Genomic DNA, 15221 nt, shown 5'->3' with positions numbered 1-15221 from the left:
CTTGGCGCCAAACAAAATATCCCCTGAGATTTCCAGGCAATCGTTAGATTAAATAGAACAATCAGGCTAAATTAATGTAGTTTATCAGTCAGATGACTCAGAATCTTTTCATGAGACTTAGAGTACACTTGAGTTATGTAGATGGTTTTCATTTCCTAGCAGGAACTGGATCTTCATTTATGGTAAGTCAGCATACTTGCATCTGCTGAGGCTCTTTTTCTATATCCCAAGTGAAATCAAGTTTGTAATTTGCTGGACAGATAGAAGTGCACAGAGAAGTAATTGGTGTTCTGTGTTCATTTACAACTGGGCTGATGTGCTCTAAAATAAAGCAAGCATTGGAAATGTCTCCATCTGAAGCTATTGTTTAGAAGAGGTTTGGAAAATGAGCTTCTTTGTTATTGTAAGAAATTATTTTTCAGACCATGCTGTAGTCTGAGCTGCAGGTAATAGGAAGATTCTTTCAGTTTAGCAATCTTAATTGGATACCCTCCTTATTTTTTAAAAAATAATATGTATGCCATAGTGATATAAATAGTGTGGTGGTTCTGTGGTTCCTTTGTTTTAGTTTCTTATCTGAAAGTACGTTTGACTTTTCCCTCCCTTTTTCTTTGGAAAGCCTGACAATTTTAGAACTGAAAGCAAACCTTTCCAATAAAATAGTTCTGGTTTCAGTATGTCTGGAACTGGAGAGTAATATACTGAGGAGTGACAATAAACATACTTGAAGCTTTGGAATATTTGCCCTAGAAGTATGAGTCAGAGATGCACAACTGAAAAACAGTGCTCAAGAAAACAACTGACTCCTGTTGTGGATCTTGGTATACGTGTATTGCCTAAAGTACAGTGGGATCCATGTTTTGTTGCAATTCTTTGGATATACTGCTTTGATTCTGTGTTTTAATAATATGCTTTTACATTGTATGAAAAAAGCAAAAGGGTATCTTGTTTATGGGCAAAGGGCTTGTGCAGCAATGGTCGTAGGGTGTATCAACACACATTGGGAAGTTTGGGTACAACTAAAACTTGCAAACATTTAAAGAAACCATGGATTAAATATGGAGAGAACACCTAGCCTCATCTCTAACAATATGGGTGATAGCTTATTAAGACTTTTCTAGGAAAATCCCCTTCCCAGGGAAAGGGAGAAGGGCAGAAACACCAGGATGTAGGCTGTTGAGTTGTATTTTAAACAGTTGGCAATAAAAGGTGGGATAACTGTATGTGATTCTTACTGTTCTTAATGGACCAAGCCTCCATAAAATTAAGAGACCTATAGGCTTTGTAGTGCGTCAGGCTTAAATGTTATTACTGTATCCTGCAAGAGTCAGGTAAGAATGCAGTTAGTCACAGACATTGTAAATACATGCTAATTGCTATCAATGGTCATGTTCTGAAAATCATGCATTTTTTTATGCATGGCAAACTGCTAAAATATCCTTACTAGTTATTTCAGCACCATGGCTTTCTCACTGAAATAGCACTAGCAGAAAGGTCTTCCATTTTAGCATTTCCACCAAGACTTTGAAAGCTTCCAGTGAAGAGGAATGTGACAGACACTGCATTAACATAAAGCCCAGAATACTTATCTGCTTCTGCTTCCCAGGCATGCAGTCACTCAGCTTCCTGTAAAACCATAAGGAGACTGGGATCCGTTATCAGCCCTTTTGGGCAGAACTGCAGTACAGAGTGCTGTGCTTAATATTGCTTATCACTAATTTTGTGCATGATAACTGAAGCATGAACAATATCCGAGTGGGAAGCAAACTTGATCTATAGCTGCATAGTCAAGCCTATCAAAATATATTGCTGAGCTCTCACAGCCAAACAATTCTGCAGCATATCAGCTGAAACAGGGCGTTCCAGCTCACTGGACCTCCACTTACCGTATGCTTGTGCAGCCTCACCTGTAATAGCAAATAGCTGTGTTCGAGGGTTGCATGCGTTAAAAATTAAGAAGGGATGCTGAAGTGAACCCACACAATACTGAGAATTGATAGGTTTTGTTGCATGCTGTGTCTTACTGAGTTGTCAGGCAATGACGATGAAGTAACTCCTGCTGAAATCACCTGTGAGTGAGGACCATATATTACTCTTAGACTTATATATATGCAAAGTCATGCTGCAGAGACTACTCTGAAGAAAACAGGCTGTTGTCTGTTCGTTCTGTAAGAGAAGTAAAAGAAAGAATGGTGATATTACTACACAGCTCACTTGCTTAAGCAGGTAACTTTTTCCCTTTTAAAATTATCCTGTGCAGGAAGAATCATCTGCATATTTTGAGAGTGACCCAACTGTATTCAGATATTGTATCACAGAATGTAAGATGTCATGACAGTGCATGCACCCTTAATGAGCCCATGTTAGCTCTAGGTTACACCTTACCTGGGTGAGGGGTCTGAAGATGGTGTCTGGTTTTAACAGAAGCTCAAGATCCCTCTGAATCGTGTCCTTTTCTAATGAAGGAAAACACTGAAAATAATAATGTCAAAAGGAAAATATTAATCTCTTGTGTTATAATAAATTGTCTAATACAAGATTTTCTGACAGTCATATATAACTCCAAACTATTTTGGGGGGGAATTAATACACAAATGCTACAGTTAAACTATTGTGAGGAAAGAAATGAAGTTTATATTTCCCTGTTCATTTAGTAGTGAAAGACCCATTTGCTCTAAGACTATATTTAGACCAATTTCAATTTTAATTATTTTGCTAGATAGAGTTGATCTTCACGTAGTATTTTTCTCATCCATAAAGCAAAGGAATCTTCAAAAGGCTTCCAGACTCGTGGACTGCAGCACAGATAAGCCCAGCGACTCTCAAGGGTTTTACAGTTTCAAATAGGACTTTCTCTCAGGAGGAGGAGGATGTTTTGGTTTAATTCAAACAAAAAAAGTTAAAGCAAAGAGAGTATCACCTTGTGTTTACCTCGCTTTCCTTTTTGTCTTGGTCCTGTTGCTACAATTGCATCTGAGCAAATGGCCCCAGGCTCCTGATGAAAGTGTTGGTGGGTGATGTTTCCCAGGAAGGTCAGGGCCAGGTTTCTGCTGAAGTGTTAGAAGTTAAAAGGACACAGTTGAGAGGCAAAGCAATGAGGGAAGTTGTCGTTCCTTGGTGTCTGCTGTAGTCAGTGCACTGAAACATCTGAATGTCTTGCTGTGAGTTAAACTTCGCTTTGCTGCTGGTGGATAATCTCTACAAAGGATACCTCCCTGCTGGCGACCGCTTGGGAATCCAGCTGTGGAGAGAGGCAGTGCGGGATTAGCATCAGCTCCCTGGGAACTCTGTTTAATAAATGTGGGTTTATACCCAAAGGTGATTTGGATAAACATGATCTCAGGCTGTTCAGACATAACATTAGATAACACATTTTCTGCCAAAAATGTGTTTCTCCGTTCATTCTAAAAATCAGTGTTCCTATGATAAATTCTGATCCTGATGACATTTTTTCCTCTTTAAATGTGCCCTTCTGATAACACTGAGGGCAATTATAAGCTGGAGCCAAGTGCAAGTCAAATAAATGGGTGATTGCTGGGGGAAAGTATTAGGAACTGCTATAATATAGCATGCCATTAACAGCATTTTATTTTGACCATAAAAGGCAATAATTATTCTTTCATGAATATTTCAGAGGACCAGGGCAGATTATTGGGATGGGATGAGATAGAAAATTGCTTGGTTTAACAATACCTGCTTCACATTAGAAACCCTGGCAATGCTGTTTTCCTTTTTAAAGTAAAATTTGCCATTTTGGCCCAAATAATTTGTTTGAGAAGTATGTTTATACTATTTTGATAAGCTATTACTTCATCTTCCTAATAAGCATATGTGTAGGCCAGCACACATACATGAAAATAAGCATATAGAGTAACTTTCAGTGCAATAAAGCATCTGAAGTAAGTTTGTACAAGAGCTCTGTAGGCCATGGCACCAATTTCATGCTCAATGGAAATCTTGCATTGCTTAGGCCATCTTGATAACCAGAATAAAATGATGAATTTGTTCACATTAATTAAACATATTACCTAAATGATGCATTATGAATGCTCTTATATCTTTACTGTTTTTAATTTCCATGTTGTAAAAAGGTTTACAGAACAAGAGATGTTCTGTGAAGGGGAAAGAATTAGAAAATTCTTTGAACATTTTAAATAAAACATTCTGTATGGTTCCTTTTTACTTGGAGCAAAATTACAACACACTTAAAAGAAAGTGAAACGTCCATCAAAATAACAAAAGCAATATTACTGGTGACCCATAAAGAATCCCAAGCGAGTGGGTTAATCAGGTCTTTTTGCAATACACCTCTCTGAACTTCAACACAAAGTAATTAATTGCAGGTTCCAGTGCAGAAATGCACCAAATATCGTCTTTGGATTTGTGCTTTTTCATACCATACTAATTAGTTCTCTTTAAACTGTGACTCTGTAAATATGTAGGGGGGTGGTAGAAGAAAGCTGACATTTAGGAGGTCTGCCTCAACCTCTCTGATAATCTGGTGGAGTCATATTACCATACAAAAACAACATATTTTCTACGTTGTTTTGCTGTAAGGATAAGTAAGCTGTAGCAAAATCCTGGTGTGTTTTCATCTTTGTGTAGTTTGGGGCTGTTCCGCATGCTGAGGCCCATGGGCTGTGCCAGTACGCATAGCTGTGCTGCAGGGGGACACCTCTCACACCAGGAGTAAGTCTGCAGTGATCCCAGCCCTTCTGGTGTCTGGTTACTCCCCTGTTGTGCTTCAGCATTTCTGGGGCTCAGCCCAGTCCTTCCAGATTAAATCTGCAGCGCGTTCGGAGGCTTGGACAACCCTGTCCCCTGCCTTCTCGGATCCCACCAACGCAAGTGCGTGGAAAGCTTTCCAGTGAGACTGTCACTGAAAAGATGAGGAACTTAAAATTTGAAGTGGAGAGGTTCCTATAGAGAACAAGGAAAGAGAAGAAGGAAGGAAAAAAAGGAATAGAATGTCGGAAAATAGAAAATGTGATTTTGCACTGTTTTAATTAAAAGTTTGGGAATAACGCGGACCTATAGTTGGTGGCAGCATTTCTAACAAAATCACGGAATCTTTAAAGTTGGAAAAGACCTCTAAGATCATCCAGTCCAACCATCAACCATCACCACCATGCTCAGTAAACCAGGTCCCTCAGTGCCACACCTCCACATTTCTTGAACACGTCCAGGGATGATGACTCCTCCGTGAAATAAACAATTGGAGGTGATGCTTTCATTCTTTTTAACATTACCTCCCTGAACAGCAAATGGTAATTTTTCTGTGAAACTCACACTTACTGTTTATTCATATTTTCTAATTTGTTTTTTAATTTCATACAAAAAAAAAAAAAAAAGTACATTACAAATTCCAATGGAGAAAGTACCATATTTTTTCTTGTGTAATTTCTCTTCTGAGTATCTCCTCTAACTGAATGCTGAAGGATATTTGTTAAAAACTGTGGAATCGTATTAGGAGACAATACTCAGCAAAACAGAAGAATTTGTTTTCCTGTACAGTGTTTCCATAGGCAGTGTTTTTATTTCTCATACAATTTCCTGAAGATACTGAGATTTGTTTCACAACTTTTACCTGGAGCTAAGGATGTTTCCTAGAAAGGACAGGACTTTTACAGAAGTATGGTTGACAAGATTTTATCCATAAAGAATGTGAAAATTGGACCATGTTAGATCTGATAGTACAGCTAGAGCTGCACATGCTGGGCAAATACAAGACATGGTTAAGCATGCTATCACTACTAAAATAATAATATATAAAAAAACCTGAAAGAGCAATCCATAAATGATACGAGTTCTATGATGGGATTATGTGTATACAGCTGGATATTAGGTTTATTGTTGAAGTGTAAAGGTTACTTTAATTTTATGAGAGGTCTATACTTGCTAGATATATAGACAACATAGAGAAATGCCTTATAAAATAGGTTTTGTTGTGGCCTGAAGAAGCAGCTTATCACAGGTAAGTAGAATATTGCATTGATCTCTGCTGTAGATAATGAGACTGCCTGGGAGTAGCAGTCTTGTCACATGAAACAAATCACTGATGATGAGTCAAACATGATGGAGAGTTTCATGTTTATTTTGAACTGAACTGTCATAGAAGGACAGAACCCTGTATCAGCTGGTATACCAGGGCAAGGGGAGGCTCTGCAGTGGGGAAAGGAGGGACTCTGCAAACAGAGGGGGCGAAGCACCTGCTGCACTCGTAACGAGATGGCCAAAGGTAGTCCTCAGTGCTCAGTAGGATGACAGAGGAGGTGTCCTGCTGCATCCTATCCTGCTGTGGGGCCAGGGCTCTGATGGGATGCTGCGCATCACCCTTATGAGCCCAGCAACAGGGTGAGCAGCTTGCGCTTCTCTGCCTCCCTGGCAAAGGATGCTTGTTGCTAAGAGTGCTATTGAAGCAGTAGCTAGGCACCAAGTGAATACATGCGTCTTATTGTGTTAGGTGAAAGGCTATTCCCAAAAATACAGTATGTTGGCACACTGTGAAATGGCAATGCTTAAAAAATGAGCAGGGCTTTTGTTTGAGAGCATATCATCAGGTGTAAGTGTGTGCATGTGGCATGTCCGAGTGGCTGCTTGGTTACTTCAGAGGAAGTTGGGTGATATGGATGTACCAGCACTGGAGGAAGCGCATCCCAGCTGGATGCAGCTGGAGCATCTGGGCTTGTCCTTTGCCTGGGAGCAGGCAGCGTGAATTGCTAGAAACGAGTTGGGGCATTCTGTGATTCTTCTTGTGATTAAGCACTGCTTTTCTCATAATAAAACATAGCCTGAAAATGTGTTCCTTGCTTGTTCTTTCTGTTTTTCTTCTTGTTAAGCTGTGTCTCCTCCAGCTCTCTCCTGCATGTAATTATGGTGCAAGGCTTATTCTGTGTGTGCTTCTTGGCACGCTGCATAAGTACTCTTTCTCTCAGTGATTTTGTCTTTGGTACAGACAGATAAAGGGGTATAACTTATCTTAGTCAATAGCAAAATGTAACATTTGGTTTTTATTTTCCGTTGTCTTTACCTCCTGTGTTCCCCACCCAGCCTTTTGCCATGCTTTCATCATCCTCTGTATGTGAGACTGTGTGGGTACTATTACGGAGATGGGAAATGTTAACACAGTGAATGGACAACTTGTGGTGCTTATTTATATAAACTCTCTTCACTAAATTCTGGCAATGCACTCTAAGCTTCAGGGAGAGCAGCTCTGCTCCCGCTGTGTGTGTAGTTTGTTTGCAACAGCAATGTCAGCCCATGCTGCAGGTGTGCTCTGCACCCAGGACCTGCCATTACAAACGATGCTGGTGAAAGAGTGAACCAAAAGAGCCTTGACTTGATGGGTTCCTATGCTTCTTGTTCGGCATTTGAAGATGTTGGGCAAGAGACAACTTAGGTCTGACCTGTTTTGAGTGAAAATTCAGTTATAGCACTACATGGTTTTATATCGCCAATCTGCGCTTGGGAATTAAAACTACACATCTGGAAGATAGAGCTTTGTCAGCATGTCAGCCTGGCTGACACCTTTCCACTTGCAGCGAATACTGATGGCCTTCTCCACAGCGCACAATTCTTCTATCATTTCATTAAGACACATCTGAAAGAAAAGTCACTTTGATTCTAATTTTTAAAGAAATTTCTTGAGTAGATCAAACTAGAAGTGTATGTTCTGCTTAAGAAACAACAACATCCAAAAATTGTAAAAGCAAATATTTTATTTAATATTAATGCTTTTCACAAGACAAAGCAAGTCTTGGAAATAAACTCTTTCCATGCTGAAGGTGATGTCTGTAGTGGCAACTTTCAGGGGGTTTGAACACTGATCAGGAATTATTATTTTCATTATTACCAGGCATTATTATGCCTTTCTTGCATGTTTTTGTACTTCTACACCGAGTTACTCTGAATGTGCTGTGTTTGATGCCAGTGGATAATAGCACCATTAAAGACTGCGCAGTGGTTTGAACACCAGGCCTGGGTTGTTACACCTGCAGCCTTTGAACAGATTTGTTCATGTCAGTATTTGCAATTCACTGAAAAGTCAAACATTTTGAAATGCTCAAACTGGAAACATAACTGCTGTATTTTTCCCTATTTTTCATAATTGAAGCAGAGTAGCCAGTGGCCCTGATGCCCAGGCAGTTCCCGTTTTACATCTGGGCCAGGCCTGAAGGGCTTGGGGCAGCCAGCAGTTTGGGAGCCAGTCCCTGGGGCTGGGGCTGTGACTAAGGCTGTGCACAGGGCTGGCCCAGCAGTGCTCCTGGGAAGGCCAGTTGTGCCAGAAGGCATCAGTGAGCTGCCAGAATGCTGGTGGGCTTTGGATGACAGTTCCCTTGCTTTGGCAGAAGCTCGCTAAAGCTGAGCTATTTCTTCAAAGCATTTGTTCTCGGTGAACTTAAAGACAAATTTTCCTTGTCTTTCTGAAATTTTGGGTGCTGTCTCCCTGAAGCTCCGTGTATTTCTGGTATGTGAGATGTAAGAATGTCCCAAACGGTGTTTGTGACAATTGCTTTTAGACACGCTGTTGTTGTCATTGCATGAACTCAGGCGTTTAAAGGCGTGTTTCATCTTTGGAGCGGAGAGCCTTTATGCCATTCTGTGAAATACATCCTTTAATCGCCCTTTTCTGTGGAACAGTTGTCAAAATGAGGGGTCACAGTTTGGGACTTCTGCCTTTAATATGACTTAATAAAAGCCATCCGATTGCTTATTGGCTTCCTTGTCAGAGGGGTGATGAAGGTAGCTTGTCCCGCATTACTCACTCTAGTCTGACACCTCATATATTGTCTGTTATCAGAACACAAAGAAAAAGAAAATCCTTTATAGATGCCTCTTTGGGAGCCTTCAGAAATAAGATTTCAACAATGCTGAGTTTTTTATGACAACATAATTAGAGCTTCCACCAGATTGTAAAAACTCAATTTGTTGAAAACTGTAAGCTGATTTAGGGTCAAATCCCAGAGTTTTTATTCATGCTTACTGCTGATTTCCTACTGATCTCACTGACATTACTCAAATTCCTTCTTTGTTTTCTTGCAAAGTGTCCCTGTGCTTTTTCTCACTTGTTATTCCAAGAAGCAATCTACCTTCTCACAAGCTGTATTTCAGAGACATATGTTGAAAAGATGTTACTATTGCAGTTAACTGAGCAAAATAGGATCTTCTGTGCCTATGATGCTGACTTTAACATCCACTTGATGCTATAAAGATATGAAGGTTAGCTCAAACCCTGATAATCTCTTGTAATGTACCCTTGTGTCAACAAAGCCACAGGTGCAACTGGGGAGATAAGATGATAATTTTGAGTCTATTATGTGTTCTCCCTTCTTCTTCTCACAGTAATTCTTTTAAAAGTTCAAATCTCTAGTAAATAGAATGGTGAATGTGTTTTCTTTCCATTTTCCTTTCTAAAACGATATCTTGGGGTTATTTTTCAGCTGATACTGATCAAATCGGCAGAATTTACAAGTACAAAGATGTGTATTTCAACTACTGGTTTGATCTAACCTCCGGCTTGCATCTGAGAGCCAGGATGTGTTCAGTGTGATCTGGAGGACCACCTGCAGAGCCCCACCATTGCAATAATTCTAAGGGGATCATTTCAGTGAGCTGAACTGCTCTTTTGTGGAGGATTATTAGAGTGTGCACCAGATGCAGAAACAGGTTATTATTCTGCAGTCTTGTTTCTAGGCCAAAAAACACTGGTAGACCCCAGCAATATTCCCTGAATTATATCTTTGGCGTACTCAGAAGAGGAAGAAGTACTAACACTTCATTTTCCAGCATCAGAGGGATCAGATAAGATTCTGAACTCACACAGGGAAGGCATCATTGATTAAGAACTTGCTAGGATTTCCTAAAAATCATTTTGTTGGCCTCAGTAGTGTTTCGGGAGATGCACCTCAGTATTATATTACTGTTACATTACAGTAACCCTGTGAGACAACACCTGTCCCCAGGAGTCCCTTTGTGCTCAGTGCTGTACAAACATGGACTCAGCAGCATTTCCACATGGTGCAGTTTATAATCCTCAGAATATAAGATAACCAAGGGGTAGAAGGAAGGAAACATTGCCCTTTCCACAAAGGAAGGGAGTTGGAGGACAAAATTGCAAGTGAGTTTAGATCTTATGGGTAACCAGCAGAACACTAAGAAGTGACCTGTGATTTTTTTTATTTATTTATAGTGCAGAGCCCATGGTGCACAGCAGTCTTCCTGCTGGAAACCACTGGAGAAGTCTTAGGAGTGTCAGAGCTAATCATGCAGTGCTGTTCTGGCCCTTCATTGGTGGGATCACACGGGAGAGTTTCCAGACTGACAGATGCAGGACAAGACACATCTGACATATAGACAGCTTTACTGCAAATTTCTGTGCTGCACATTCAGGGAGATTTTCTGAGCTTGTTTTGTCTTCTCAGAGCTCCATCTTGGGGGGCGATTCCTCTGTGCTTTGCTGGCAGTTCTCTGCAAAGAGAAAGGTGGCTCACGAGTCTCAACATCCCTCTTTTTATGTCACGTGTAATTTGAGCTCACAGATGGTTTTTTGCAACAGACCAGGAGACTGTGATCACTTTCTTCAGGAAGAGGCTGCAAAGCTATTTTTCTGTATATGAGATAATTTCTTAACACAAAGTGTGTTTTCATTGCCTGGAAGTTCACAGCTTTCCAGATCTTGATATTGTAGGGAACAGAGCATTGAGATGACAAATAGCTTGTAAGCTTTTAACAAGACAAGTAATATTTTATATCAGAATAGCTGTAGTATCTACTCAGAATATACCTTTAGAGTAAATTGCTCTTATCCCTCATTTGAAACAGAACTGGATTCAGCACTCCTTTTCTAGGAGGTTTTCAGATCTAGATGCTGCAGCTTATTGAAAATATTGAATTTGATCCTGTAAGATGCTGAACCCCCTCAAAAACCACTGAGAAGTCATTGTAAACAGGCACTGTTCGGTGTGTCCTGGCACGCAGCAGCACTCTCAAACTGCCTTCTGCACTTTCCAACATGATCTGCTCTTCAATTTTCCCATTTCCTCTCTGCCATTCCTGCTTTTCTGGGTTCTCTTTTGGTGAAGTCTCACCAAAAAGGGTGCAAGTAGGTTTTTTTGTGTGTGTTTAAAAAGAAACAAATATGAAGGAAGAACACAACACTAGCATGAAGTTGATGGGCTTTCCTCTAGCTCACTCTCTTTGCACACTTCTATCCACTCTCATGGGACCCCATTCTGTGCTGATTCCCAGAAGTAAATAAATCAGTGTAACGCCAAATGTCAGGGCACGTGCTTCCTGTGCTCAGCTGTGGGCAAGATGAATCTACAGTTGCCAAGATGTTTTTCTGCAGAAGCAGCAAAAATGTTAGGGGTACATTTTCCGACTTTCTGCTGGAGATCCATTCTGTTTGAAAGCTGTCAAGTAAAACTGCAAGTCTAAATTTTCTAATTCATTATCTTTTAAACCAAATGTTTTAGGTTATTTTATTTGAAGCAGAATGTATTGATAAGGAAAAAAGAAGCAAGCTCACAACTGTTCTCAAGGTTTTTTGTTTCTTTAAAAAATGTATTTTTATTTGTATTTTATTTTTTTGTCAGAGGCATGAGAGCAGGGAGGAACTCTCCAGCTTCATCTAAGCAACACAAGGTCACTTAGATTGACATAAACATGCATTCTCTCTTGCCGCCGTGGGAGGTGTAATCTGTTCATTTTAATGGCCAGTGAGCAAGGGCCGCATCAGTATTCTGTTACTGCTGTTCTGCTCCAGTTCACGCCCCAAGGCATGGGCCACACTTGCATGTGGTGACAAAAATTCTGTTTTAGGCAGGACTAAATGATAAAAGCTTTAATAACAAAACTCAGTGAAAAGAATAAGTGTGCTTGAAGGAGAATAGTCACCCATCTCTCTCTCAGATGGAGATGGCATTGTAAATTATAGAACTGGGCTACAGCAATTTTGACATAATTCTCAACGCTGTTGGAAGCTTTGCATGTGATTTTTGAGCCTTTGGCTTCACATGCCCTGTGTCTCTGCTCCTGCTTTGAAATGGGGTAATGATATTGCCTTCCTCTACCCTTTGACCACTGCAATTATAGGGTTGAAGACCAGTAGCACCTTGTGTTTCTACAGCACTTAACAGATGCTTTGTGCTGCATAAAATACCAAGCTACTTTATATCAATAGCTTACAGAGTAAATGAGGGAGCAAACCATCAAATGTTTTCTGAGTAACTAATAAAAAATTTGTGAAATTAATTTGAAATGCTTAAAAATAGTCTGACTTCTAAAATTCATTTCTAATGATAAATGAGGTTTTTACAGAATGTCGGTTTTGTGAAGCGACTGCCTAAGATTTTTAGAAATCTGGTTATGGTAATATGTTGTATTTTAATCCATGTCATAACCTCGTGAAATACATCATCCAAAGTTGCTCTAATAACTGAGTTTTTCTTTTTCAATTAAATTGCAATCATTTTCTTTAAGAAAACACTTTACATCATGTTGTCATGACAACAGAATTTGCTCTTAGTTTGAAATGCTGACATTTCCCCCAGTAATGCCCACTGCTCACCCCCTCCCTTCTTGGTCAGTTCTGATGGTCTCTGCAGGTGAATGTAAATCTACAGTAGAGCTGAGGCCAGAGGAGGCTGACTGCCATATTTTTCTTTTTCTGCTTGTGAGTCTGTGTAAGTGGGTAATCATTTCAAAGCTTGGGGATACTATTGTATCAACATCCGTAACATAATTCAAGAGAAGCAGGAATACAAGGACATTTTCTATATCACCAAAAGACATCTAAACTGTCTCTCAACCAAATATTTTTCCTGGAACTCACCTTCAAGCAGTCTTAGGCCTCTTCCAAATGATGCTAGGAAAAAAAAGAGGGGGAAAAAAGAGGAAAAAAAAAAAAAAAAAAAAAAAAAAAAAGGAAAAACAGCCTATGATGAAAGTCCTCAGTAAGTTTGCAGATGACACCAAGTTGGGAGGTGGTGTCAATCTGCCTGAGGGTAGGGAGGCCCTTCAGAGGGATCTAGATAAGCTGGATCGCTGAGCTGAGGTGAATGGGATGAGGTTCAACAAGGCCAAGTGCTGGGTCCTACACTTTGGCCACAATAACCCCGTGCAGTGCTACAGGCTTGGGGCTGAGATGACTGTGAAGAAGAAAGGGATCTGGGGGTGTTGGTTGATGCTCAGCTGAACATGAGCCGACCGTGTGCCCAGGTGGCCAACAGGGCCAACGGCATCCTGACCTGCATTAGAAATAGTGTGGCCAGCAGGAGCAGGGAGGTAATCATCCCTCCGTACTCAGCACTTGTGAGGCTGTACCTTGAGTACTGTGTTCAGTTTTGGGCCCCTCGCTACAAGAAAGACATTGAGGCCCTGGAACATGTCCAGACAAGGGCAACGAAACTGGTGAGGGGTCTGGAGCACAAGTCTTATGAGGAGCGGCTGAGGGAGCTGGGATTGTTTAGTCTGGAGAAGAGGTGGCTCAGGAGAGACCTCGTTGCACTCTACAACTTCCTGAAGGGAGGTTGTGATGAGGAGGGGTTTGGCCTCTTCTCCCAGGTGACAAACACGACCCAAGGAAATGGCTGCAAGTTGTACCAGAAGAGGTTTAGTTTAGACATAAGGAAAAACTTCTTCCCTCAGAGAGTGGTCAGGCACTGGAATGGCCTGCCCAGGGAGGTGGTGGAGTCGCTGTCCCTAGCAGTGTTCAAGAGGCATCTGGATGAGGACCTACAAGAGATGATTTAGTGGCTTGTGGTAACAATGGTAATAGGAGGACGGTTGGACTAGATGATCTTGTAGGTCCTTTCCAGCCTTGTGATTCTGATTCTGTAGGAGACTTAGAATGAGCTGTAAAGAGAAGTATATTCTGTTTTGTCTCATTATTCTCTGGAGATGATCATGAAATTGAGTACATGAATATGAGTTCTACAGTCCTCAGGGTGTTCAGATGCAATTCACATATTTTCCCTTCCCCAAAGAGAACAGGTGATGTTGAGATCCAATTGTAACAACTCCTAGAGGTTTGTTCTACACCCAAAGTAAATCAAGGCCTTATTAGTAAGTGAAACATGAAGTTGTCATCCACAGCAACATTTATTTAAATGCTTATTTCATGCAGCTTCATGCAGCTGAAAGGGTGGTCAGGCACTGGAATGGGCTGCCCAGAGAGGTGGTGGAGTCACCAAGCCTAGTGGTGTTCAAAGAGCATTTGGATGTTGTGTTGAGGGACATGGTTTAGCAAGAGCCATTGGTGAAGGGTGAATGGTTGGACTGGATGATCCTGTGGGTCTTTTCCAACCTTAGCGATTCTATGATTCTATGATTCTGTGATTCACTGGTTGTCATGAAAGCGTAAGACCTGAATATGACCTGTTGGTGCAAGTCTACAGACACTGCTTCCCTCTACTAGTGTTAATGACCATGCCAACTTGTCTCTATCTTCCTTTAATCTCTTGTGTGCTTAATGTATGTACCTTATTAAACGGAGCTCTGTAAAACTTCTTAAACCATTTTTTTTACACTTATATATTCTTCTGAATGTATGGAAAGATGTTTGTAGGTGAAATGGGTTTCTGATTTGGGATGGACATCAGAAACAGCTGGGAGAGTAGGGGACAAAGTGAAAAAATAGAATATGACTGGTGAGGCTTCATATGAGTAAGTGCTAAATCTCTGAGGATATAGATGAACTTTGTGGACCTGATATAGTTCTGTGTGTGAGTTAGAGCAGATTGTCTCACATCTGCATCCTGTAGGGTTTTTTATCATCTTCTGAAACATCTGGTACCAGCAACTGTTAGGATACTGGGTGACAACATACTGTGAACATGGTCTATGTTGGCTGTTATTTGCTTTTCTGCAGATGATTGTAGATAGAAGAGTCCAATGGATGGCACTAGCATAAAATAATTGATGTGGCTTAGGGGAGAAGCTGAAGTAGCACAGTGAAAGAGTAAACAATGGACTGATGCAGCCCATGGACAATTTTCCCTGATTTAGCAGCTTGTGAATTGGTTAATTTGTATTGATCACATTAGTTAAACAAGAATACTGCTCTATATGCAGGACATAGGCAAGGTTATAACTTCCTTGCAAAACTTTATGGTCCATTCAAATATTGAGGCATCACTTAAGATCTGTGAGCAGGAAATAGAAACAAAAAATTGTTATTACATACTCCTAATATTATTGCTTTTTATCTATTCTTTCATTTA

At 40.5% G+C, this 15221-nt stretch overlaps 1 long non-coding RNA gene across 1 annotated transcript in view; it reads left to right on the top strand.

Moving 5' to 3' along the window:
• The window catches only part of LOC101750610, a 478463-nt gene that overhangs the window by 395278 nt on the left and 67964 nt on the right, over positions 1-15221 (top strand). The window lies entirely within an intron of this gene.

This window comes from Gallus gallus, chromosome 4 (genome assembly GCF_016699485.2).
Source record: "Gallus gallus isolate bGalGal1 chromosome 4, bGalGal1.mat.broiler.GRCg7b, whole genome shotgun sequence".
NCBI lineage: Eukaryota > Metazoa > Chordata > Aves > Galliformes > Phasianidae > Gallus > Gallus gallus.
The sequence above is the reverse complement of the archived record's forward strand: the minus strand, read 5'-3'. Positions and strand labels throughout refer to the sequence as shown.